The following is a 27,889-nucleotide window of genomic DNA, read 5'->3' as shown; positions in this document are numbered from 1 at the left end:
GAAATTGCCTACTCAATGGCCAAGAAATCTTATTAATGGCGCTATACACTATACATCCAAGCTTTTAAAGCAGAATTTCGCCTTCTTCATAAATCTGAGCTGCTATGTTTATTTCCAGTTAATTTGTGGACTGATCATTACAAATATTAATTATTTAAGTTATTATAGGCCCCAATACAGTAGATGGTGTATCCACCAAAGCAAATGTTTTACCTCTTGTGCCTTTAACACCATGCAACTTTTAAACTAACTTTCTAATTCTAATTAGAAATTAATTCCTTCAGCCATAAGCTGCATAAAAATGTGCATACACCCCTGTTGAAAGGTGTACCTGAGGGAAATGCACTGAAATACCAAATTAAGAAAATTCTGATGTCAGGAAGTAGCAAAGGTAACGAAGCACAGCTTTCAATAGTTAGCAGAATGATTAATAGCAGCTATGAGACAATTGGGTCTGAATATCAATACACATTTTAGTGGTATCATGTATACTTATCTGGTTTTGATTCCTCAACACTGCTTCATCTTTTAACTTTAGCTGCCTGAACATCCAGCATTATATTGGACTGGATTAATAAAAGACTTCTCTGGGAAGTAGTGTGAAGAACAAAAAAATGTAACAAAGCATGGTGCAAAACAAAAAGAAAACAAAATAAAAAAGTCCAGTGCTAAGTATCAACTGTTATCATTTTCTTTTTAGAAAAGGCAATCAAATTGAACTTTCATTTACATATTTTTCCATAAACGTCTAAAATCCATAGATTACTTAATATTGGGTGGTTCTGTCCTTTTCACATGCAGAGCTCTGTGTTTCTTCAACACCATGCACGCAAGAGTAAGAAAACAAAACAAAGCAACATATAATGGAAATCGAGCATTTAGAACAGTCTGATACTTGGGCTTGCACAGAGGTTACTTGTGCACATACTGACCATGTTTAATATGAGCATCTATTACTGTACCAGTATTTGACAGAAAATAAGGAAAATCCAAATAGGTCAGCTCTGAGAATAATTTAGAACCAAAAACAGAATTATCCTAGAAATCAAGTGGCCTGCATTTGCTTACTGCTTACAAATCTTAGGCTACCTCTGAGTAGAAGATTTTCAGAGAACCGAATGAACCTGAGTGAAGTGTTGAATCCAAGCACGACTTCATGCAATAAACTCAGACCTACTTAATAAAGCCAGGCTTTGGCCTTTATTATGTCCGGGCCACTCAAATGCTAAGAGGAGAAAAGAATCATCAAAAGAAAATCAACATCATTGAGGGCAAATAGAACTTCAATAAGCATTTTTAATGACACAACAAGAATGAATGCCAAAGGCATAACAAGCACAATGATCCCTGCGTTGTCTTGTCTTTGATAGTTTAGCATTTCCACCCCAGGCAAGTTTGTTTATTGGATTTTATTCAAATTAAAGTAGCCTCGTTGAGTGTAATAGTGCATGTGCGGAAATTTATGTGTAGGAGGGAAAGTGACGAAGAGTCCATAAAAGTTGAAGGCTTCACAGGCAGTATATTGTCAGTAAGATCAGGCTGACACCTGGCAACAAGCCGCCAGATGGACGAGGCAAACAAACAGGTAGACTTTGAAGCTCAAACAACACATAACATAACATAAGTCTAGCAAGTTGAAAAACTCCCTTTACTGTGCAGTGGGGACTTAAAGAGTAAATGAGAAACATCTGTTCAGGCAGGTATCAAGTAAAACATACTGAGGGCATCTAGTGGACAGGTATGACATTACAAGAACAAAAAAAAGAAACTTATCAATGTAGCAAGTAATGGCCCCACCTTACATTCGCTCCTCCACATGGCTGATATTGCAAATTTTCTGTGTGTCATCAAAATGACACAAAGGCTACAATGCTGAGATCAATGAAAATTAATGGAGAAGTGCAGCATGGGCTGTAGAATCTGTTCATCTGTTGTGTGTTTGTGCATCACTTTCTTTGAACATTGAAAACATGTTCAAAAAACATGTTGAAGCTGTAGCTCCAAAGGGAAGCAGTGGACTGCGAAGGAACCAACCCCCTTATAGGAAAAAAAAAACTATAAAATCAGGGAAGCCTGGAAACATGTTAGCAGGTTAACTGAGGTGCAGAATAGCATCCAGAGAGACAGGAAGATGTCCATAACTGAGGCTCACAACCAGAGATATACCAGAGAATAGGAGAATAAATGGGCTGCTCTCCAAAGATCAATCCAGGGTGTACTCTCAATGATAAGAATAATAGCATAATAGCAAAAAGGGCAGACTCACCCTGATAGAAGAAAGAGGGAGAAAGAGGCATTACCATTACCATCACACTACTGCCAATTGGCTAATGGATCTATCTATCTATCTATCTTGGACCCCTATCAAGGCTTGGACCCCAATTAATATTTGGTTAAATGCCCCTTAGGAAGCTGCACCCCCACCACATGCTTTGGTAGCCTGTCTAAACTGTTTTAACTTGCAGCATTTATCAGGGTTTGATACCTGCCAACAGTATTGAAATTTCATATTGAATTAAATGACCAAAATCTTCTTCGAAGTACCTTTATACTCAAATCGATTTTCTAGAATTAAATTCGAACATATTTTACAGTTGTGATAGTGCCTGCGGTATCAAGAAGGTAACTATTTGTCATATTACATATAGATCTAGGCAGTACACCCTTTGGGTAGAGGAGCACTCCACAATGCATTTATGTGTGTGTGTGTGTGTGTGTGTGTTAGAGGAATGCCAAGATGGCCTAAGGACGCTTGAGACCCAGTGTGATTTAAAAGGACAGGGATGGGAATAGACAGTTGCTCTCTCACTCTCTTCCCCGTCTTTCATTGATCACCAGATACCTCAGAGGCTGAAGAGTGAACATGTTAATCGACTCCTTAGCTGCCGAGAAACAACCTTCCCCATCCCAAAGCTTTTGGAGAACATTAAGAAGAGTGGTATTGCTATTGACCTGCAGCCATCATTGAGATTCCAACTCTTTTGCCTGAAGAAAGGATCTTCCTCCTGCTGCCCATATCACTTCTCTATACACCTTGTATAATGCATCACACCATACCATTTGCATTTAGATCACCTTTTTTTTTCTAACATTGCACATTGTGTGTTGGGATCCGAGTCGATACTGCGGTGGGCTCCTAAGGAGAATGGATGGAGGTGGTAATGAAGGCGAACCACCAACACAAACAAGCCACCCGGCCGTTCCTCTGCCTAGCACCATGCAGCACCTGGAGTCGTTAGTTTTAATTAAGGGAGGGGAGTGATAGGAGCTCCTCACCCCCTCCTCTCCCACCTATCCACCCACCTATCCCCTCTGGTAAAGAGCAGCTGAGTACTGCTGTTCTCTCACACTTAGACTCATTGCGCATATTTTCTTTCCTTTCATTAATAGTGCTTAATTGCTAAAACAAAAGGAGAAAATAAACGGTGCTTCTACGATCTTCTAGGTCAATATATTGGTGAGAACAGTCAGGACTAGCCAATTAAAGCCTTTTTTCCTGTTTAGTTGTCCATCCCAGTTTTTCTCTTAACATATGCTGAACTGACAAATGTACAGACATTATTTGTTTAAGTATAAGTGCAGATGCCAGTGGATTAGGGTTAAAGAATTAAATACTGATTGAATTTCTTTACTCAATTAGAAGTGAAAGAGTACAGTCTCTGAAATGCACTCAGAGTTAAAAAGTATGTCTTTGAAGGATGTTTCTACCAGCTATTTCTGTGCAAAGTTAACTAAACCTCATGCTAATAAATAAATAATAAATGACATCAATAGCTGGAAAGACAAAGTTTTCTTGCTTTGCTTTCCATACCTGAACACAAAAATTAATACAGTGAGGGGTTAAAATAGAATTTACCCGTAGATCAGCTGCAGAAGTACAACTCTCAGTAATTTCTATTGAGAGTTCAAGTAGATTTTCTTTGGGTACAAGCTGTAATTGGCTGACCTCTGCTGCTGCCTCACTTTGTTGATTTACACAACGGAATTCAACAAGACATAAGCAGATGCTCCACAAGCGATCTTGGCTGATTTCCATCCCCTACACTGAAAGTATGCTATTTATACTGCCTTTATACTAGGCAGTATACAGCTGTTATAACAGTTGAACTCAGTGAATGAACCTGATGTAACCTAACACTGACCATGAACATCAAAAGCCACTGTGCGCCGGTCCGACACAATGCTTTGCTGTAAATTTGCACAGCACATCAAAGCAACCCAATTTATCCTGCACTAAACTGCTGAGTGTTTTCATGCAACCTTTTGACAATACAAAGTTAGAATGCCTAGGTTTGTTTTGCAGGACGTTTGGCAACATAAAAAATGTAAAAGAACTTCGCATCATTTGCAGATTCAAAATCTGATTTAAAAAATGAGGACACTGCAGGTTTAAGATTTCAGTTTATCGAAGGTCTAGCTAGCAGGTACACTGCAACGAAATGCACACAGTCTCTATATTTGTCATTATTTGTTGAGTTGATAGAGACTTTACATTTGAAATTACCTGCCACTTAAAAAACATTACCCACTTTATGCTCCTCTTTAGCGTTAGTGCCACTTTAACCATTGAATATAGTGCTATAGAGTCTAATAATCCATACATGTATATTGCCTCTTTCATCTCATGGTGCTTGTGCGTGTACCATCTTTTATATGTTATTGTTCTTTCCATTCAGGCTCAGTAATATCTCACCTCAAAGCATTAAACCTAAAATAATGAGACTAAGGTACGTGTGTAGAAATGTAGGGAGTACAACAAAAAAATGTTAGATAAATAACTATGAAATTGTGAAAATTCTACCTAAGTAGAAACCGTGAACACGTGGCTGCGAGAATCTTTAGAATCTGTGCTGGCAAAAAAGTCACTTGAGAGTGAGAGTGAGTGATATATAGTTTGTCAAGTGAACAGCACTCAATAGCTATTTCATGAAATTAACCTCCTGACAGTTGCAGAAACTTGAACAGTAGATTCCAGCATCCTTAAACATCGCTTCCCCTTTGTGACCCTGCTCTCAACACTGATAAGACCATAGTCACCTACACTGCCCTGACATTCCACCCACACACTACACAGATGCCTTGTTAGCTCAAGAAGAGGAAAAAGCAAAGCCACCGTCCTCTAAATTCAGGAAAAAGCATGAGATTAGCCAGTAGGCACTGATAATGTCTTCTGATATTTTAGAGAACAGGATTGCAAATCTCCTGTTTGTCTAATATTACGGTCCCTATGATGGCTCCTCCAAGCTTTATCTATTTCATTCTTATTCAAAGCTGCATTTGGAGGATTTGGTTCTTGATAGAATCGCTCTGCTCTAACCCCCTCCCTCCTCTCCACTGAGGCGTATTCCATGATTTACATTACCTATCAAATCTTCCAGTCTCTTGCTGTCAAATACTTTACACAGACTTCCAGCCTATACTGCAAAAGCTTAGGCCCTACCTCATCCTCACAGTGCATATATGCCAAACTGATGGGATTGGAGGGTGCAGCATTTTTTGCAGACTTGTTTCTGAAAAATAAGTCCAGTGTTTTGGAAACCTGTAACACTCGGGTAATCACATTGGTATGTAAAGTCCTGTTCAGACTTGGTTCAGACATGTGGAACTTTTTTCTCATTTTCCAAAGCTTCTCCAGTCCCAGCCACACAGTAAAAATGTATACAGTGTAAAACTATTGTATGCTCCAAGTCCACGCTTGCACTGGGAAATGAGGCAACTTGTGTGGGAGAGGAAATGCCTCTGAGGTGAAGCAGAACTCCGAATCGTCCTCTCTTACAGTTCGTTTCAGCAAAGCTGAAAATGCACTTATGGAATGGTCTTTCTTGGATTGTGAATATACACACATCCACATGAGAATTTCCACACTGTGTGCTCATATAGTGACCTTTAAATATTTCACTGTTTGTCAAAACCTGCACAAAAAAAAGAAAAAAAATGCTACTCTTATATAAAATATTGCACATAGCCATGTGGTGAAATCTGCATAAATCATGTCAGTGTTACTCAGACTTATATTACCCTTGGGAGGGCTATGTGTTTGAGTGCTGCGCAGTACCCCCTGGTCCATGTTGATTATATCAAACAATATGCAGCACGACTGGAATACATAAGGAGACTGGGCACACTCCCCCCGTGGCTAAAACTCTGCAAGAAGAAGCTTTATCTCAGGGCTCAGTTTAATACTCCAGACTTCGGAGAAGCCACCCTGGGGTGGATAGATAGGCCTTGTCATTGTTTTACTGGCTCACACTCCACAATGCAGCTGTATATGCTCCCCTGTGTGCCTCTAGTCAATGTAACGGTGCTACAAAATCGTAGTGCATGGATTTGTCATTCCAGATTTCACGTGTGTTTCATCTCCTAGCAGCCGAAGTGTAGTGAGTCACAAAAATGGATGTCATTTCATAAATGCCTCTGCATAAATGTAACTGTTTCATATCAGAATGAAAGAAAAAAAAACATAATGAGTTTCTTTTTTGTGCCCTACTTCAAAGAGACACTTTGTCATTTGGTGCATGTTAATATGTTATTGTACGAACTTGTATGGATTCATACCTGTAGCAAAGGAACAGACTGTGAAAGCGTATCTAGAGATAAGTAGCTAAATTAGTCGCAGATTTATATAACAAACTAATACAAGACATATACATTGCTCGGTGATCATGCATCGGTGCATTTCCATGTAATACTGTAATGCCTTAGAAGACTTATTTAATCTGTTTTCACACTCTAAAGGTCTTTCTCTTTCTCTGTCCGTCAATCACATCCATCACGGTGAATGGCCGGTGGCCTGAAACAAGCTTTCCGCCATATAATGGATGGTTCCGATTAGCCGCTTCTGCGTATATGCTCAACGGAGGCATGGTGTGTTGAGCACTGTGAGGCTGGTGATTTGTTAGGCCACGTGTGGCGGTACAGTGGGGATGGATATTAGCGAGCCGTTTGGAGTCCCAGGAGAGCTGACTCCATCAGATCTGCAGGGAAATGTGCATCTATGTTTACTGATGCTCAGTTACCATACCCATGGCTCTTGCGCAAATAGCTTCCTCCCATACTTAAAAATGAGCTTTAGTTGCATCATGCATTGATCTGGAATTCCTTTTCCATCTCCCTTCCCCCAGTGTTTGTAAGGTTCTTTGTCAAGGCATCCCACTTCTCATGCTTCAGCTTGCTTCCCTGCTACATAGTTACACAAACTGCTCTTTTCTTTTGGTGAAAATTCAATTCAACTTCATTTCAATTCAGATTGTGCCAAGAAAGTCTGGATGAGTATTAAAGAAAGAAAAAAAATATGATGGGGACTTTCTGGAAAAAAGTAAAAACAGCTAAAAAGGGGGGAAAGTACATTCTTTTATCTGAAAGTGGGTCAGTAAACAAGAAGATGACACATGAATATATTTTGGTGAATAGCGCATGTTCAGATTTCTGGACAGCTGAGTATCTGTGTAACTCATCTCTAGTGGTGCAGACAATCCAAGGATGCCCCAGACCAAAGCATTATGGGAAAGGAAGAAAATGCATTTGAAGCTAGTACTGGAGGAAAATCATCCCTAATTAAGAAAACCCTTGTGTGGTTTGTTTAGTGTGCTGCGCTGTGCTCTTACATGCATACGCCCCCCAAATTCCTTGCATCCTCTTATGTAATTCTGAACTGATTCCCTAAGAGAGAGCCTTAAAGGGATTTCCTAAGCACCTCTTGAAAGGAACATGTTAACGATAACAAAACAGCATTATTTGTTCTTCATGTCACCTCAAGGGGCTTTCAAGAAGGGTCTTTCTGTTTGTTCCTTGGGAAACTAGCTACAGCTTCCTTCCAAGCTTTGCTGAATAATCCTGTGTGGATAAGAGTGAACGTTTGTGAAAACTCAGCTGTTTCGTTATGATTGAAATGATCAATAAACTTGTTCAAATATTTCTTATGTCAGCCTATGTCATAATGGTCCTCATTAAAAAATTATCATATATACACTACATGGGGGGGGGGGGGGGGGGGGCAAAGACTTTCCAAAGGGGCCTCTTTACTCCTTCGGGTAAAGACACTAACTCGAAGAGGAGTTATTTATTAGAGAGACATGCAGCATCTTTCCATCCTGCTGACTCGGCTCTCTAGTGGCACTCCAGAGCATAAATCAGCAAACCCGGGCCTCATTCCCTAAACATTCATCTATATATCCCTGCCCCTGGCCCTGTGAAGTGCTGCAGTATGTGTCTATCATCTGTTGAAACCAAATCTCCATCCAAACTAACGTTTTCCAGTGTGATTACATTCTGGGAGTCAAATGGCTACTGTACAGCATAGCCTGGAGGGGTCCCCCTGGTGCTCAACTGTGACTCTCCTCAAAACACATCCCATCTGTGCTTGCTGCTGCATGACAAGCTAAATGGTGAGGAACAGAGTTTTGGGAAGGGGAGCAAAGATGCACCCAGCTGTTCTCCCCCATCAGATGAGCTGTGCCTGTCCTGGCTTCAGTTAGGGAATCGTGTTAATCCAGTACAATCCCACCTATCCTCTGAATGCTAATTCACATTCTGGAAGACTTGTTTTCCAGCAAAAGATCAAGGATGAAAAGAACCAAAGTGTTGGCTGGTTGAGTGGGAACTTAGGAAGGGAGCATTGGCCATTAGCATTGTGGATGGATTACTAAACATCGTACTAGCACAGGCCAATAGCCCCTTGGATCAGATTCAAATTAAATTCTTGCATTCAGTAAAATGAAATTTTTGCAGCCAACTTGGAACACCTCTGGGCAATTACACAAACTGGACACTTCATTAGGTACACCTTACTTACTGCTAGGTTTGACCCTTTTTTTTTTTTTTTTTTTTTTGGCCTGTCCCGTTTGGCTCTTTTGCCATCAGAATTGTTGTCTAAAGGCAAAGAAAGATGCCCAACGGATTTACTTTACCAAACTGACCATCCCAGCCTTGCCGTAATGGTCCATTTGATTCACCTTTTATTGTTTATTTTATTTTCACTTACTGAATACGGGACAGACTTGACTGGGGGAAAGAAGGGGAGAAAGAAAGAGGGAAAGAGAAACAGCTGAGAAGAGGGACGGGGGAGAAGGGCAAAAGACAAAAACCAACAGAACGGGCAGAGAAAAAAAAATGCATATATCAATCACCTGGATCACCTGCTGAGAAAGAAAAAAGAAAGCAAGCAGAAGAGAACAAGAGTAATAGAATAAACAACATCACAATGATATATGGGAATATGACAGTAAATACTAAATGTTAAACATTATTGTGCAGCACATAAGATCAACAGAACACAGTGTGCTTTGAGGTAGGAGCCAAAAAGGGTGTAGTTTGTGGGTGTGATCACCCGTGTGTACACCTGTGAGCATGGACGCGCTTGTTTTTTGTTTTTTTTAAAAGGTTCCTTCATGTAATAATCTGCTAGAGGGTGTGGGGGGGCCACAGCCCCGTCCTCCAGGGCGTGAAGCAGGTGTGGAGGAGATCTAAACTCCAGACATCCAGAGGCCCTCAGAACACAAGAGACCAAGGAAGACCAACAGAGGGGCAGCTGCGCCACTGTCCCGGAAAGAGCTGAGGAGAGTCCCAGATGAGGGCTCACTCAGCAGCCGGCAGCCAGCTGCGCCTGAGTGACCGAGCCCCAGGCCGAGAGGCCGGGGGCACCCCACCTCCGAAGTGGCCCGAGCGAGCCCCAGGCTCCAGGCCCCGATAAGCGGCCGCCAAGGAGTGAGCCGGTGTGTACCTGGACGCCCATCCCGGAACACAAAGAACCACCAACGCACCGATGTCTGAGGGGGTCCGCCACTGGCAGGGGAAGTGGTGGTGGGGGGAGATAGGCCTCCAAACCTTGGAGGGCCTGAGATGTCCCCAGAGAGGTGGCGCCTGACACCCAACCTGACATATAGACACAGACATACAGGCACACACAGATACAAACATCCATTCCCACCCTCATGCTCTCATATGCACTTACTCCACACTCAACCAACGTGGAGACAGACATAAAGAGACGTTGTACACACGATCACACTCCCCAAGCGTACTCTACAAACCGGGTCTAGGTGCCCCCGCCCCTGGAGGGGGGAACTGCACCCAGACCCAGGTGGTGTTTCCCTTTTCCCTGCGGTGGGGGGAGGCAGACCACCCCGACTCCGCAGCAGCAGGAAGGCTCCACACTCCAGACCTTTTTTTGCTTTCAAAATTGCCTCAGGTCTTCACGGCACAGACACAACAAGGTGCTTGAAACACTCCTCAGACAATTTGGTCCACAGCGAAAAAAATAGGATCACACTGTTTATGCAAGGAAAGATGGATCAATACTTTAATGTAGTTTGTGCAAAAAGGTGACTGTAGCATCCAGATGCTGTAGCAGAAATTGGGACGAATCAAACCAGGAAACAGTTCTCCAGTCTTCTAATGTCCAGTTCTGTTGAGCATGTGCAAACTGTAGCCCCAGCTTCCTGTTCTCTGTTGACAGAAGAGGCACCTGGTCTGGTCTTACACTTCTGTGGTGTATCTACATCAAGGTTCAATAAGTTGTATGTCCAGAGAGGCTCATTTGTATACTTTAGCATTAATTGAGTTATTTGATTTACTGCTGCCATTGCAAAACTGGCCGTTCTCCTCTGACCTCTGGCATAAAAAAGCAGTTTTCACCCAGAGAGCTGCCACTCATTGGATAGTTTCTCTTTTTGGACCATTCTCTGTAAACCTGAGAGGGGAATCTGATCTGCCAGCAAAATCCCAGTAGATCAGCAGTTTCTGAAATACAGAGATCAGCCTGTCTGGCACAAACAACCATATCATGTTCAAAGCCCCTTAAATCACCTTTCCTTCTTGTTCTGATGCTGTGTCTCAGCAGATCATCTTGACCATGTCTGAATGCTCAAATTCACTGAGTTGCTGTGATGTGGCTGGCTGAATTAATAAGCATTTAAATAGGTGTAACTAACAGATGAGTATATTACCTTAATGAAATTGCATTTCAGATATAAATGGAACATGAAAATAACATGTACACAATAGTGAGTCAAATTTACATGACCGTTTAAAAGCAACAGATGGCTGACCAAATTGCAGCAGAAATATAAAAAGTACTATAAGAACAATAAATAAATAACAATTTGATTAAACGGGGTTTAAAAAGTCTGCTGATTTTGACCTGAAATAGAATTTTAAAGAGCTGTTGCTGTTTTGCCATATATTTCAATTCAGTCTCATATCTCCTCATCATACAATCTTTATACTAATCTTTTACTACCAGCAATGTTGGGAAGGTTACTTTTAAAATGTATTCCACTACAGATTACAGAATATATGGCCCAAAATGTACGTATTAAGTTCAGTTACTTAATCTGAGTAACGTATTCTGAATACTTTGGATTACTTGATATATTGTTATGAATGTACTATTGCTGTGTGATTTATTCTCATTACTGAAGGCTACTCGCCACCTAGCTGACATTGTTAGCTGGCATTAGTTCATAGACCACAGACTGTAGAGTTGATGGATAGCATTAACAACCTGCTAGCTGAAATAATCATGTGCAGTTCTGAAAGCAATACCAACTAGATTTTTAAATCTTAATATAAAATGAGTAACAGTAGGGTGGACATTAGGTAAGGCTTCACTTTTTGCAGTGATCTTGTATCGAAAACTATTTCTGTGTCAATAACATGTTTTCTTTCTGTTTGCTTTGAGAACTGCAGATGATCATTTGCAGCTAGCAGGTTGTAATGCAGCCTTCAGCAATAATAATAGATCACACAGCAAAACATACTGCCAGATGTTTCTTTAGGTTGGAGATGGAGTCTTTTGACACTGAAAGCAGCTCGGTTGCTGGCAAACAGTTTGCATTGCACGGTCAGATATCTGGTCAGAACCTCTTATTGGATGTTCTGTTTGGCAATCCGTGGAATTACAAAAATTTGAGAGGAGATAAAGAGGGGATAGTCTAACATATGACACAGGAAAAGACCGCCGTGTAATCCATTTATTTCAACAAAGTAACTGTATTCTAATTATCACTTATTTAAGCAGTAACTGTAACAGAATACAGTTACTCATATTTAGTATTTTAAATACGTAACTCTGGTACATGTATCCCCAACACTGATTACCAGTAGTGCAGGACTTGCTGCACTTCGTTCAACACAAATTGATTTAGGAGTGTCCATGGCTGCAGGGTATTTGAATTCACATAGCTGATACTTGAAGTCGTTACTTAAGTAATACTTAAGGTTATATGTGATTCATTGTTGCATTAAATGCATACATATAAATGTAAATGTTAGACTGAGTAAGCGATGAAGCAAAGAACCAAGTGTTTCAATGTGCGCCTTAACATATTTTTTATTCAGTTTACAAATGCCTCCACTACCAATACAAAAGTACAGAGGATGTACTGCAGCTGTCAAGGCCAAACCTGACTAACTCTACAAGAAAAAAAATGTTATGCTCAGAAAGGCTTTTCATTTTCTCATCTTCTCTAAAAATAGTTTGTGTTAAGATAAGGTCCCTGGGGGAACTTGTATAAAAACCCACTCCTTGCTCTTCCTTTTTTATGTTCTCCATTATTCTAGCAAAGCTGATAAAGTATTGACTTTTGAGCTTGTAAACCATTATGACCTTTAGTTGTTTTTCTGTGGAACAATCGTGGAAAGACAAAACAAAGGCACCAAAAATTTACCAGTGACTGTTTACTCTGGCTGAAAGCTGGAAGGGAATTATAAAATATGCAAAGGTGACACCAAATGAATACTAAGAATAACAGTTACTGATTAAACTTTAATTTGAGCTTTTTATTCATATAAAAGTTTTGAAACTTGAGGATTGTCAGCAAGCTTTAGACAGCTATAAACTGATTCCTAACCATTCAAAATTTCTTGAAATATAATTTGTCAATAAATCATAACGAATAGCATTATGAATTTGAGCCTCTTTTTATTCGGTTGCATCCTAAGTGCTTTGGGTATTTTTTTATAGAGCACTTTACTTCTCAAATGTAATATCTCTTTCTTCTCCGCCTTCTGAGCCTCCCCTAAAACATAAATCCACTCTAGACTAGCGTGCTCCGTAGTCCGCAACGATTCCACCGTCTCGCAGATTAAGGCAGAGTGATCCAAACAACTTGGCAACACTCTTCCTGACACTGCACTGATTTGCAAACTGATTACCATGTAAGAGGGGAAAAAACACAGCAGTGGATCTGTAGGGGTGTCATTTTTTTTCTAAAAAGGAAGCAAATGACACAGAAAGTGTAAAAAAGGCAGAAGATGGCAGAGCAGGGAGGAGGGAATAGAGTGAGGGAACAGGAAAAAGGGGGAAAGGAAAGCTACAATACTACTGATTGGGATGATCTATCTGACAAGATGGGAAGGAAACAGAGAGTCACAAAAGAAGATGGGCTACCTGCTTTTAGAAAAGAATAAGTGGGGATGGGAGGGGGAGTGATGATGATAAATTTGCAACTCCTTGCAAAAAGTTTAAAAAAAAAAGATGTATTTCAGTCAGCTTTTAAAGTACCTATAGTGTAGCTACTTTAAAATAAGACAAGGTCAAAAATAAAAACAGCATGCACAACAGACATGCAACACTTTGCCAGAAATAAATGTCATGGAAAAGATGGTGTTGCCATGTGGCTGTGGGGAGTCCTAATGTCTGCTTTTGTGTATTTGTGTGCAAAGCCATAAGCTTGCAGCCAACCTCCCAACATGGAGACGGGCCACAGTCCAGAGAGCTTAGGTAATTTGACAGATCGTGCCACTCAGGCTGGTGATGCTTGCAGCTCTCCCTTGCTATGGATTGTTTCCCCAAGCTTGTTTGGCCAGGCTGGCATGCCGACATAAGATGAATAGCGGCTCCTTCGCCCGGCCTGTCTGTCTCTGATCTGTCCTCGCTGCTCCAAGGTCAGCCAGCCGCAGAGTTGTGGAGAATAGGAATGTGGGCCTGGGTGGGCTGTTTGGCTGGCAGGCTGAGTGGAGAGAGAGGGATGGGGGCAGAAGCACCAGCAGAGGTGAGAGGAAGATATGTGTGTGTGTATTAAAGGGAGAAGATAGATTTCAGGGATTCTACAAGGAAGGTACATGACTTGGGTGTGAGCAGGTCTGCAAGTGCCCTGTCTTTGTTCTGTGTGTGCTTTTCTATTTTTGTGTGTGCAAAGAAAGAAAAGCGGTGAGAAATACATCAAACACCATCAGCATGCTGCTGTGATGGAGCCTGCATTCAGTTTGCTTGGCCACCTGCAGTTAAGTGCATTGGTCTCGCTTTGGTTTCCGCAGCCTCTTGGAATGGAAATCACCACAACGTCTTCTGTTTACCCAATGCTGCTGTTAGATGAGAAATCATCAGCCCTAATAGATAATCTGCAGGAAGAGATACAGGCTGTATTTCAGTCAGAAACACTTACCTACAAAAAAACTGAAATGGTTATGTAATTTTGTTGTTGGAAACCAGCTCAAGGTTTTGAGGATGCTCTTGATGAATATGAGCAAAAAAGATTAATCAAGAAGAGAGCCGATCAGCTAATAAAAACATTCACTAACATATTATCAAACAAACAAAATGCAATTTATGAAATGGTTTTCAGCCGTTGAGTTTTATGTTAGGTGACTAAAACTGATTAAAGGGTTAAAGGAAAGCTAACCCAACACATGCTGGTCTTGGATATCCGGATCTTGAAAGTACGTGATGCATGTCTAATCACCAAAGTGACATCTTTTTTTAAATTTTTTTATCTGGTCCTCACTGAAGCAAGGGAAAGAAAAGAAATGCAGGCTTGTGATGGATTGGATGTAAAGGAAAGCTTGAAATTTGGGAGACATGTAACTTATAGGTGTTTGAGCACAGGCCTCTTCTGAGCCATAAAATGTATCATTTTCAAACCAGATGCTCAAATAAACCAGAACACAATGCAGTGCTGTGGTATGGAGGTCATTTTTGGATGTGTGATTTGTTTTCCTGTGCTACCTGAGATCAAATTCTTTTTTTTTTCCCAGATTGTGACAAATTTGCTTTTGGCTGTTGTTGTTACTCTTTACACCCACTTGTTCAGATGTGGGTTTTATGTACAGTGTGTATCTCTGGCTCTAGTACCTTTCTGTTTGCATACCTGAGGGGTGTGTGTATGTGTGTGCGTGCATGTGTGTACATGTGTGTCTGAGTGAGTATGTGAGCCTCATGAGTGTACTGTATAAATGTCACTAGATCATCTCTTTGTGGATGCGGCTGAGTAAGTATAGCTCAGAAAAATCAATTTTGTGGCCCATAGGGGAAACATAAAACCACATTTTTTCATCATTTCAAGGCATGTTAGATAAGCTTTAGTCTTAAAGCGTGGCCCCTAAATCATGTGGCCATTTTTTTTAGAATAACGCTGCTGATATAAAAATAAAAATCCATGTACACTGCATTTTTTAGATTTTGAGCAGGTGACTGCTAAGTTAATTTAGGAAATTTGACAGATGGTACCACTCCTGTCGCTCCTCCCAGCTACTTTAATCAACTTTCCTTTTACATGTCATATGATTTGTATTGGGATGCTGTATTTATAGCAAACAATCTCTTGCTTGGGGACATGTGTTTCGAGTGGCCTCTTGAGCCTTCCAACTTCCAGTAATGATGTTTTTCTGATGTGCAACATAGAGCCTCCTTATTTCATCAGCCCACACTTCACCCCTGTGCCTTTCACTTTTGCTCTTAACTTATTTCCCTCTCCTCTCTCTTCCACCATGCCCGCACCCCCTTGTTCAATCTCTGCACTGTCAGTTTGTGGCTCTCGCCTCTCCTTCAGTCATTGATCATGGTGGCAATAGTGTAGTGTTTGCTGGTCTGGAAATGTGTGGCTCAGCAGGGAAGGAAAGGAGATCAAACACTTTAATTACAGCAGACTTGTAGGTGGTGCCAGCTACAGGCAGCAGTCATGTAACAAGGACAGGTAGAAGAGAAACGCCTGGGAAAACACGGCAGCATCAGAGCAAATATCTCCTTAATCCAGATGCACTCACTCTCGCACCTGCACACATACCTTGACAAACATCATAAATACCTTGCCATTCTTGTGCTCATATATCGTGCTGACATTGATGTGCCCTGAATATGTATCAAATATGAATGCTAGTGAAAGCTCTGCTGAACATATTTATAGGAGAGGGGATCAGTCACTCATGTGTGCAAACACCGCAAGTGCATTAGCATACATCAAGAGTCAAAAACCAGCATGTGCATAGCGTACAATGCATAAACATTCATGCAGTTCATCCATAGCTCACTTACTAATCAAACTAACAAGCTTCATTAGCCAGTCTTCCACTAAAGATTCATCATCCTGTAAGACCTAAAAACCTTTCGTCATCCAGCTTTTATCGCACCGCTGATTCATTTGTATGACCTGCGTTGATTCTGCAGAGAACTACATAGAACGGAGAGAAAGCCTGACACACACTGGCACTGTGATTGATGTCCTGTCTCGCTCATCCCAATGCTGATTCAGAGCTCCAGGCACTGTGGGAACCAACTCTCTACTTGACTGGTTTTTATTCCTACCAGGTAGTGCCTCGTTGTCACTCAGGACCCAGTCATGACTGCACACGGTGTCAACCAGCTGATCGGGCGGGTTGAGAAACCAGGACCTACAGTACTTTGAAGACAGGCTCAAATGGTTGAATGAGGTCGAGAGATCGGGCTATGTGACCTAAAGGTTAAGAAATCAATATGGAATTGTAATCAGCTTTGGCAATGTGGTAGAGAGGAATAAGTGAGAGACTGATGAAATATAACAGATAGGATCAAGGAATAGGTAAATCATGAAAAGTCAACGGAGAAAGAGCGAGATAAAGAATGGGCACTCTAATTAAGATAGCTACACAAAGCCTTTTGCTGTTAGGATTAGGTTATAATTGTTTGGGCTGCTTTGTGGGTGTCTGCCTTAGAAAGCAAATTAACTCAATACTGATTTTAGTTCAGCCTGAGCAAAGTGTTTTCACTTTTCCTTGTGAAAAAACAGAAGTGCAATAAAACAAGTTGGCACAATGTAATCAAGGAGCCCAATCCTGCGTTATTGTTTGTGAACATAATTGATATTTTAATTCAGATTCTCTGCATATGTATTGCCCCTGACAAAGACATTGAGGACAAATTTAGAAAGATGTGTGAAATAATACATGACAACTGACGGTTGTATTAATTTTGGTGTTTCATCATTTCACATTCTGCAATATTACTTTTTATCTGCTTAAATGTAGTGTTTCAACCATTCCCACAGAGACTGCCGAACACATATCAGCTTTATGGTTGTTTGGTCTGGCTTGCACCACAGAAATTGATTATTTTTTTTCATAAAGAAGCGAGGTCTTTGATATGGAGCATCAATTTTTCAGAAGTGTTTTTCTTTGATAAACAAGGGCCTTTTCCTCACCGGCTGAACACAGGCGCAGATTTGGACCTAACCCAGTGCAGGCTGGAACGAGAGCAGTCAAAGAAATTATGGAGAAAATAGAGAGAGTGAGACAGAAAGATGGAGAAAGGGGGTCTTGGAGGGGAACAGCTGAAGATGGAGGCAGCAGCGATGAAGAGTAGAGAATAAATATTTATTTCCTGTAATGTTTTTGCATGACAGATTCTATATTATATTTCAATGTGGTGCTGCACCTCAACCATGAGAAATGTGCTGGCAATGAATTGCACACGCCAATAAAGCACATTGGGGGATTTGGAAAGAAAGAGGAAGGGTAAACAGATAGTAGAGCTGTGCAAGAGGGAGAAAGCTGTAAAAGATAAGTGAGAGAGGAAGCGAAGGAATAGGAAAGAAAGAAGAAAATAACTGATATGAAAGGAGGAGCCGAGGGAGGAGATACAAACAAAGCGCCGACATCAGAAATTGACATCACGGGCACGGTAAATGGGACAACGTACATCAAGCAGATCACGATAGTGTACACAGGGAAAGATGGCAAAAGAATGAAAGAGAGATTTGTGGCCTGCGGAGTGAAGGGCATGAAATGAATTGATCCAGGGACCCACTGGAGTGTGCCCTGGAGGATATGTGTGGTTGGGTCATGGAGAGGAGTGGGCTGTGGGAGCAGGGATGGTTTGGGGCTCTATAGAGCCAGCTAAAAGAAAGAAGAAGGAACAGACAAGGCCCATTAACTCAGGAATAGTAAGATCACCCAGGGAGGGGTGGCAATTTATATCTGCACTGACATGGGAGGGGAATGAGGATGTTTTAAATGGGAATCTGTAAAATCTTCTGTTTTCTGTATTTATGCCGTATCGCTTTTGGTGAGCTGCACAGTTTTGCACCATACTTACACCAACTTTAAGACACAATCTAAAGTTTCTTCTTAATATATGTAATTATAATAATATTTACTTTACACTTTGAGCCATGCTTAACAACTAAACTACAGAAATATATATAAAGAAAGAGAGGGCAGAAAGATTTTTAACAGTATCTCATCATGTGAAACTAAGGATTGTTGGAATATTTTGCCATTGTTGGGAATTGTGTTCATTCATTTATGGTTTAATGACATTATTTAGCATCGTAATGTTGGTCTGCTGGCGGAAAAAAACATGGAAAACCGGAAATAAATGTATGGAAACTACATGTGCAAATTTCAGGAAGAGTATGCAAATACTCATATAGAACTGTAGTGGCCATGATTTTCACACCAGCAAAGTTTAACAGCATAGCCAAACATGTACAGTTTAACAAACTTATGTGCTTTATCAACAATTAAAAGAAATTATCATATACAATCTTTAAAACCTACATTACAGTAAAGACATAAAACCAGCCATGTGGGGCCACAAACCAGAGTATTCCTGTGGTAGGTACTTCAAAAACTGGGAGGAACATAGGGTTACGTAAAAGAGTGGATGACAATGTACACTGCTGGATTTATCCTCTAGAAAAGTTGCCATCTGAAGGAGAGAAGAGAGTGCAAGGTGGTGTCAGGGGAGAGTATAGCAAGGCAGTATCGAACGCTAGTCTGTAGGATGACTTTGGAAATCAAGAAGGAAGAGGGTGAAGGCAGAGGCAAGGATTTAGTGGTGAAAGTTGAAGAAGAAGAAGAATGTTGTGCTGAATTCAGAGAAGAGTTGAGAAAGACTGTGTGATGGGGAAGAGTTACCAGACAACTGCAAAGGTACAGCTGTACTGCTGAGGGTAACTACCAAGAAGGCGTTTGGTGCCTTTGGAAAAAGACAAGAAGAGTCAGTGGTGAAATGAGGAAATACAGGAAAGTATTCAAAGGAAGAGGTTAACAGGAAGCCCCGGGGCAGACTCAGGACACGCTAGAGAGATTATATCTCTCTGCTGGCCTGGGAACGCCTTCCCACAGACAAGTGGAGGAGGGGAGAGGGAGGTCTGGTTTTGTCTTCTTAGGCTGCTTTTTTTTTTTGTTGATTTTTGTTTAAATATCTGTAAATCAGTTTGTAAAAACATACATTTAGACACACAGTGTGTTTGTTTTTTTTTGTTTTTTTTTTTTACATGGACATCATATATTTTATCTGTCTGTATTTTACATATAGCTGGGACCTTACACCAGATTGTGTTCACTCATCAACAATTAATAGAACATAACATTTGTGTGCAGTTATCAGTTGGTAATAGGTTCTCTAGTGTGTGAGATAAACTGTGAGTAATAACACATACATTTGTATTTTTACATAATTATATTAACATAATATTGCCAGAGTTTAGCGATTTAAGACTTTGGCTGGTTCCTAGCTTCAGACTTTTAATGCAGACAGAAAATATGTGGATGGTACACCACAAGGAGCACATGTTTCAAACTGAGTTACAAATGTGATAATGAATGAATAATAAGAAATAATGAAATATATAACAAAGACAGACTGGAATAGGGGAAAAATCCAATTCACAAAAGATTAATTTAACTGGGGTGTATCAAGTGGTTTGTAATAATTGCAGTGCTCGATTTTAGTTTAATCTGCAGGGAATCTGTCACGTCTACTCTTTCAATATTCCTTGTGCCAGGAAAAGTGGAGGCAAATGGTGGTGAAATCAATGAAGGCATTTGTGTTTTGCTGAATCAGACAGATGTGAACCTGCAGAAACCTGCATTCAGACTTACAGTTAAAGAGAAGGAGTTATAACTGTGGCGTTATCGCCAATATACGATAACTACAGTTTTCGATTCCTTTTAGCCACTTCTACATACTGTTTTAGTTTGCTGTTCTATATTGTTAAGTCACTTCTGACTCACCAACTCCATGTTTAACTGTGGGCAGCCACATTCATGCACACACAATCTGATTGTAGGCTTCCTGCCCAGTGTGAAATGATGGCAAGCCAAATTATTTGAGTGGCTAGTGAACACATCCGAACACCCAGGAAGCCAGAGGGAGGCAGCTGTTTTACTGAGGAGTTGGCTGACTAAAGTGTGGCAAAAGTGCCAGTGAATATTGGACTTCATTCAACAGGTGGTGAGAAAGAGACTTCCAACTGAACGCTTATGTTGTTCTGTTTCTTCTGTATGTGTAAGCAATGCTTGCTAAATGTTTTCTAACACATTAACACTTTGATAAATGAACTCTTTATGAGAAATGTTGCTCTGAGTTTGATTTAGAGTCTGATTTCTGTGTACTACCCATCAAACTAATTCGCACACCATTCATTTTGCCATCCAAGTTGAAGGTGTCTAACAAAATGCACTGATTAGAACGTAATAGTAATGACAAGGACAAACTCAGTCCAAAGCCTTTGCAGTTTGTTCACATTGCAGCCTTGCACTATATATGCACACGAGTTTGCCCATGCACTTAAATGCCGTACAACACTGAGAAGAAGCACTGATGTGTGACAGACTTGCCTGATGGCTGGCAATGTGCTTTGCAGGCCATATCAATGGAAGTGTCTTCCTTGCTTCCCCTAAATGCACTCAGACAGTGACAAAGACAGAGGCTGCAGTCTGAATCACTGAAATGGACAGCCTTAGGACGCTGAGTGAAAGTCAGACAGTTTAGTGGAAAGTAGTTAGAGACTGAAGCCTAGTCTCCCGGATCCTGGTGAAACAGGTGAGTGTTGCAGTGGTGCAGAAGCTGACATATGCCAAGGTGGAGGGATAAGACCTCCTGGCTTCAATGTCATCTGTCGCCATTAGAAAATATGTGCCCATGTGGTCAAAAGAAAGAAAAATTATAGAGAAAGGGCAGAAAACCTAGGGAAGAAGGAAATGCAGCTCTGTATTCAGAAAGATAGGCTGGTATATTTCATAATCCAGAGCTGACAATCTAAACTATCAGTAGTACTCAACATAAAAGTGAAAACTTACTTAAACTTACTTAAAACTTACCAGCTTGACATTTAAAATTGTCTTTATAGTTGTGGATGTTGGATCTTTTTATCAGAAAAACTAAAGAGACTCAATGTTATTTAATTTCAAAGTCTTAAAAGGTCTCAACCACTGTGCAGTGTCAAGGTACATTATTGTGAGGTCAAGCTGGCACTTAATTGATATATATATATTTGATAGAAATGCTGCCTATTCCTTCCCTAGATTAAAAAGAAGCCATGCATTAAAGAAGCTTGATTCATTAGACATTTGTACTAACAAAGACAGATATTTTACCAGACTGCAGTTATATTCAATATACCCAATTCTCTATGTCCCTTCAACTTTGCTCTTTTGGTACACTCTCACTGCTGTGATATAAATTTCAGATGGTGCACTCACCTGCAGTCTAAAAACAACTGGCCCTTATCTGCCCACTATCAAATGTCCAGCAAACACGATTAGAAACTGGCAGGTGAACATAGTGGTGCATTCAGCAGCTAAGTGGCTAGGTATTTCCCTCAGCACCTGGTGGCAACCAAAACCAGGAGTAAATGAGAACTATTACTTCATGCTCATGAGACCTCTGTATCAAATTATAAATATTGTTGTGTTCAAAGGTTGTTTTCCTGTCCCCAAATGTCCCGAGAATCAGTTCAATAAGGACAGATCATTCGAAAGAATTGGACATGATTTATAGAAGAACAGAGTTTGAGTAAAAAGTTGTTTGGTGATTACGCCAAGTTACACAGCAGAGTGGAGTCCAAAGTGGTAGAAGTAGGTCAGGACCCCCCGGAATCTCGACACTGGTTGTAGCGGAAGAAATGTGGCAGGTGGAGACTTGGATGAGGATCTCTAACTGGCCAGAATGAGCTGGAGGCAGGAAGGATGCAGGTTGCACGAATGAGACCTGACAGGTGGAATGACACTGCCTCTGAGTTGTGGAAAATGCAATTAGAAAGACAGTAACGATAGCTGGTAACTTGGTGGGAATTGCATTACCAAGCTTAGAAAACATTTATAGGGACCAGGCAAATAACATTGTGAGTGATTTGAGACACCCACTTGCCTCCTCCTTTGAATTTCTACCATCTGCACAGTGCTGTTGCTCACCCATTGTTCACCAAAAACAGGTCCAAATGGTCTTTTATTCCTCAAGCCATCAAACTTCTGAACACGAGCAACACATAGGCTGCCAAGCTGGCCAAAATCGTCCTTAAAATACAAGGAGAGTGAAAGCCTCATCATGTGCTTTATGTTTTTTGTTGATTCATTTTTTTCTTTTCTTTTTTGTCCTGTCCTGTCCATGTAGCAACCAGAATTCTAGCATGAAGGCCAAAAAAATTCCCAACAGATTAACTTTTCCAAGTGGACCATTATGGCATTTGCTATAATGGTCCTCTTAATAGTTATTAGATCTTTATTAGGAGTTTTTTTATTTTGAGTTTTTACAATTACAGCGGACAAGACTGGGAGATGGAAAAGAAAAGAATAATGAAAGAGAAGTTGGAGAGAAAGTTATCAGAAGGGGAGGGAGAGGGAAAATGGAGAAGAAGATGGATAGAGAGAGAAGACAACAACAACACAGCTGACAAACCACAGCAACAACCGACACATGCATTAATTATAGTAAATAATAAATATTAAATGTTCCTGAACAGAATACTTGTTTTACTCATTTAGTGAGTAAATGAGCCTCAGTCATTTGACATCGTAACAGATGAGGTTCCTCTTGCTAAACACCTTGGCCAGCATACACTATGAAAAAGTCGGTTTCTTCTATAGTAGATTAACAAGGAATGGCGTAACCATGATGGAGAGGAGACAGCAGCTCTGACCATATTCGGTCTAAGTTGAGCAGGTGCAGGCTCACCAGCACTTTCAGGTTAGCATTTATAAGAATGTCTGAATCTAGCAAATGTTGACAGTTAACCATGTCACCCAATGCTCAAGCCTTTTTAATTCAGTTCGTTTTTTGCTATTGTTACATTTTAATATACTTTTAAAAAAAAAATTCATTTGTAGATCAGTGTTTCTGAGCTCATGAGCAACAATTTTTTTTTCAGGACAGCTGCAATAAACGTATGATTTATAGGATATGATGCTGGACATTAAACAGAATATAAAGCACTTATAATGAGATTAATCTTAAACATATACTGAAGCAGTAATGCTAATCCATTTAACACCGATTTAAGTCTTCAGCCAGGATGGAGTGCAGAAAGGTGAAGACGTCCTGGTGGGGTACTGACAGGCAGCACAACGGAGGTCATTTCTGCTTGCCTTTGTGTAAAAGTCACTGCACGCCACTGACATGGTGTATACAAATGTGTAATGATTTCTGCTGTAATCAAATTTCTTGACGGGAACAAATAAATTGATCTAGCTATCATTAGAAACACATGAAACAGAGACTGACTGGTTCACAGAATGCGGGCCAGAAAATGATTGGGCCAGAGTGATGATGACAGAATTACGTTGTTATTATTAATGTAGATAAGGGTAAAGAGTTAGACTTCTGCTAATTAAATCAAAATGTATTTCAACATTTGGTAGATTAAAAATATTCCACAGATTACAGAGCAAGCTTAGCTTCAACTTTACAGATGCAATAAGTAAACTTTTTTTGTCTGTTTTCCCATCCTTTGGGGGCCTATGCAACGTTCTTCAGTGGCTTACAAAAGTCATTTTCACTAAATCTAAAATATTCTGTCATCACCAAAGACTTCCCTTGCAGAGCCTGAAATAAAGCTGGATGAGAAAAAGTTCATTCAGCAGAGCCAAACTTCAAGAATTCACACACACTTGAGCATATAGGCACTATACTTTATCATTCAAGTAATGCAAGCAATTTCTCATTTTATTCGTACTCCCCCCCAACCCCCTTTTGATGACAAGCTGCAAAGCCAGGCCCTTACATGACACACTTTCTTTTTGAGCCTATAACACCTTATAACCCCTCTTGAGTTCCAATTTATTATCAGGCAGCTGAATGAATAGTAGTTGAGGGACTTACAACCTATAGGTTGTAAGTCCCTCAACTACTATTCAACTACTCAACTACTACTAAAGGGAACATCATATATGATGTTCCCTTTCTTCCTTTTGTAGTCAAGGTAAAAAGGACACAGCTCAGCAATAAAGCCGTAAAGCTAATCACAGCTCAATGTGTGCCCAGCATGCATTTAATACTTTAATACATTTACTGCGCAATCTACATTGTGCCTCTACCCATCCATGCACTTTTATAGGTGGACTTAATAATTAAAACAAATTTGAGGACGTTGTTCTTTAGTATAACACAATTTAATTTACTGACTAGAATTTCCAATTAACTTCACCCACATCAAAACAAAACGTTTAATTGTTTGTGAATTAAATAACATATTTGGTCCTCTTTTCTTTTATACCACAATATGTATCTGTTTGGAGAGTTTGGCCTGTCAAAAATGCTACTTAATCCGCCTCCCTCTCGATTTAGTAAAGACCTCGCTTCACCTCCATCACTGCACTGTGAAACATTTTGTTCTGAATACAGAGCCTTCTGCTTCTGCCCAGTGTCTGCCTATTTTTCTTTTTTCATTTACTTCTTTTCTTCTCTTTTGCCGCAGGGCACAGCATGTCATTGTGCATAGCCGGTATTGCTGACAGAGTGTGACGTTTAGGTGAGAATGCACAATGGCCTTGCAGGTCACTTTTATTCATTATCAAACTTAGATCACAGTGAAATATTCAGCACAGCTCTTAATACGCGTCACCTGCATTGTCACTGTCGAGGTTGAGTCAAATCTCCCGAGTGTAATATCTGCCAATAGCCAGATGAGCTGATCACTTATTCTGAAATTACTTTCCACCTTCCCCAGAGCTCTCCTGTTGTGCTTTGAAATTATCTCTCTGGGTTCTAATATGCTGCTTTCAGAGGTAATCTAACAACATTACAATGTTAAATTGCTTTTGCTTAAGACTTGTGGAAGTGGTCACTATAATAAATCATTTTCTTTATGCAATGAAGTCAAATGGATGCTTTTGTTGTTAGCGCAGTTACTTTACAATCACTGCTGAGGAGGTGCAGGTGTTTGCTTTGACTTATTTATTCCTTATGAATATATGAAATGTAATCACTCAAAATAAATATTCTGTTTGTTGACAGCCACTGCGTCTCCTACATTAATATTCTTAAATGTGACCAAATGTAGATCCAAATAGTGTGTGTGTGTGTGTGTGCGTGTGCGTGTGCGTATATATATATATATATTGTTTTCATTTACAGAATTTGATCCATTCAGTTCATTAGGACTAGAAGACTGTTTTCTCCCATTGATGTGTGTGCAGTGCAGCAAATGAAGGATACTAATGCGTATGCTCTACAGGCCTTAAATTGAAGAGTCCAGCATCCGGTATTCATTTCTGCATAATACATTAATAATGAGTCCTTGCAGGCAGTGAGGGTGATGGTGTTAGCTTTTGGTTAGACCAATCTGTAATGTAGGTACGCCTTTTATTATTCTGATTTGATCTGAATCACTAGGTGTGTGAGCGTTGAGAATGACTCAGTAGGTTTTGAAATAACAAAAATGAATAGGCCTAATAATGTTATACATGAGATGATTAAGTTTAGATGTTATTAAATACAAACTGTAATTTAGGCTGATGATAAGCATTTGAGTTTATTTTAAATCCATGTTTAAGAATCTATTCTGTACACATGTACTTTTGAATATAAGAATATGAAGGATGGATGTGACCACCATGACATTTGTGATCTTTAAAACTTTTCAGTTGAGCCTTATGGCATTGACAGACCATATTTAAATGAGAGGGTGGAATGCTAAGTTATCAACTATTACTATCAAGTTAGCAAGCTGCAGCTATTAAGTGTATTATGAGTACAACGCAGACTATTAAAATTTCATTTTCACACACCAAAACATGACCACAGACTTCTTTGTGAGAGTATACTTCACAGCAAGTTGCATTACTTCCATTAAAAAGCCATCAGCGCCACAAACACAGTGGAGAGGTCCAGCTCAATTACTTAAATTAGAGGACTTAGAGCTCAGCAGACAGCTGTTGGCTACATTTACTCGTGTCGGCACACCTGACATTTTAACACACCTAACTATAAACCTTGAAAAATTCCAAATATAGGGATTTACACAAAAAAAATAATTCACCCACTGTACATTTGTTGTGAAGGGCCAAACCAGCTATAGATGAAGTTCTTCCCTGGAGTTGGACTTTTTAGAGGCAGTATCAAATCATCATTTCATGTTGAATTGCTGCTTTTGGGACTTCTGCACTGGCTTCGTATTCATTCATCCAGCCACCCATTACTGTCTGCCACTGGTCTATCTGTGTTTTGATCTTTTGTCTTGGAAGTGCAGAAGCTCTCCACCCCTTTAGGGTGGAATTGGAGCCTTTTCCACTCCCTGGCTGGACCACCTGTGCCTCATCAGTTTAATCAGCTGCAGTGCAAAGGGACCAGCTCAGCCACTCAGACCATGTCAGATTATCACTTAACTCAGTGTGCTAAACAGGCCAGTCTCTTTGCTGATCCTTTTGTAATAATTTCCTTTGAGAACAAACAATGTGTTCATTATCTCTAGTGTCTGCCTCTGCCGGTGGTTTAGCCATCACACTCACCTTTCTCCACAGAACGTTGGTTATCTCTCTTTCCTTAACCAATCGGACACTCAACTGCTTCCTTCACTGATCGTCCTCCTCAAACTAACACCTGCCTGCTCACTCTCTGATGGCTCCTTCTTTCTCACCGATGACAGTACTCCTCGCTGGCGCACTGGCGATGCACTTTGCCCGGTGCAGTGGAAACCGTTATTGTGTGCCGCAAGCAATCGACCCTTATCCCCTCTCCACCATAAGACTCATGTTTGTGTGTTTGTGTGTGTGAACCACAAGGACCACACTGCTGTCCTTGTGCAGTTCTTGCGCTTGAGTCCATTAGCCTCCGGTTTAGCCGGTCATGACACCATCCATCCATCTTCTTCCGCTTATCTATGACCTACCCCAGCTGTCATAGAGCGTGAGATAAGGTAGACTCTGGACAGGTCGACAGTCTATTGCAGGGCTAACACAGGGAGATAGACAACCACTCATACTCATAGCCAACTAAATGCCTTCTTACTGTACCAGAGAGAAGCCACACAGACACAAGGACAACATTGACCCCTTATTGCTAATATGAGGAATTTGGAGATACAGTGGGGCAAAAAAGTATTTAGTCAGCCACCGATTGTGCAAGTTCCCCCACTTAAAATGATGACAGAGGTCAGTAATTTGCACCAGAGGTACACTTCAACTGTGAGAGACAGAATGTGAAAAAAAAAAAATCCATGAATCCACATGGTAGGATTTGTAAAGAATTTATTCGTAAATCAGGGTGGAAAATAAGTATTTGGTCAATAACAAAAATACAACTCAATACTTTGTAACATAACCTTTGTTGGCAATAACAGAGGTCAAACGTTTACTATATGTTAGGATGCCTGGGTCGTTGACCCAGGGTATTTGAGTTTATTATATTATTTAGACTTTTTAGTCTTTGGTTTCTTTGAGTTCTGTCTTATGGTTTATGTCTCTGTCTTCTTTAGTTGCT

At 40.4% G+C, this 27,889-nt stretch overlaps 1 long non-coding RNA gene across 1 annotated transcript; it reads right to left on the bottom strand.

Annotated features, from left to right (window-relative positions):
- Positions 1-13,579: 13,579 nt before the first annotated feature.
- Positions 13,580-26,652, bottom strand: LOC309717828. Its single transcript, XR_014279820.1, has 3 exons — positions 26,451-26,652; positions 14,218-14,340; positions 13,580-13,949 (listed from the first exon to the last, which is right to left on the bottom strand). It is a non-coding gene; the product is annotated as an uncharacterized lncRNA (long non-coding RNA).
- Between the last annotated feature and the right edge of the window lie 1,237 nt (positions 26,653-27,889).

The sequence above is a fragment of the Aulonocara stuartgranti genome (genome assembly GCF_965226115.1).
Source record: "Aulonocara stuartgranti genome assembly, chromosome: 11".
NCBI classification, from domain to species: domain Eukaryota; kingdom Metazoa; phylum Chordata; class Actinopteri; order Cichliformes; family Cichlidae; genus Aulonocara; species Aulonocara stuartgranti.
Note: the sequence above shows the minus strand (reverse complement) of the source record. Positions and strands in the feature narration are given on the sequence as shown.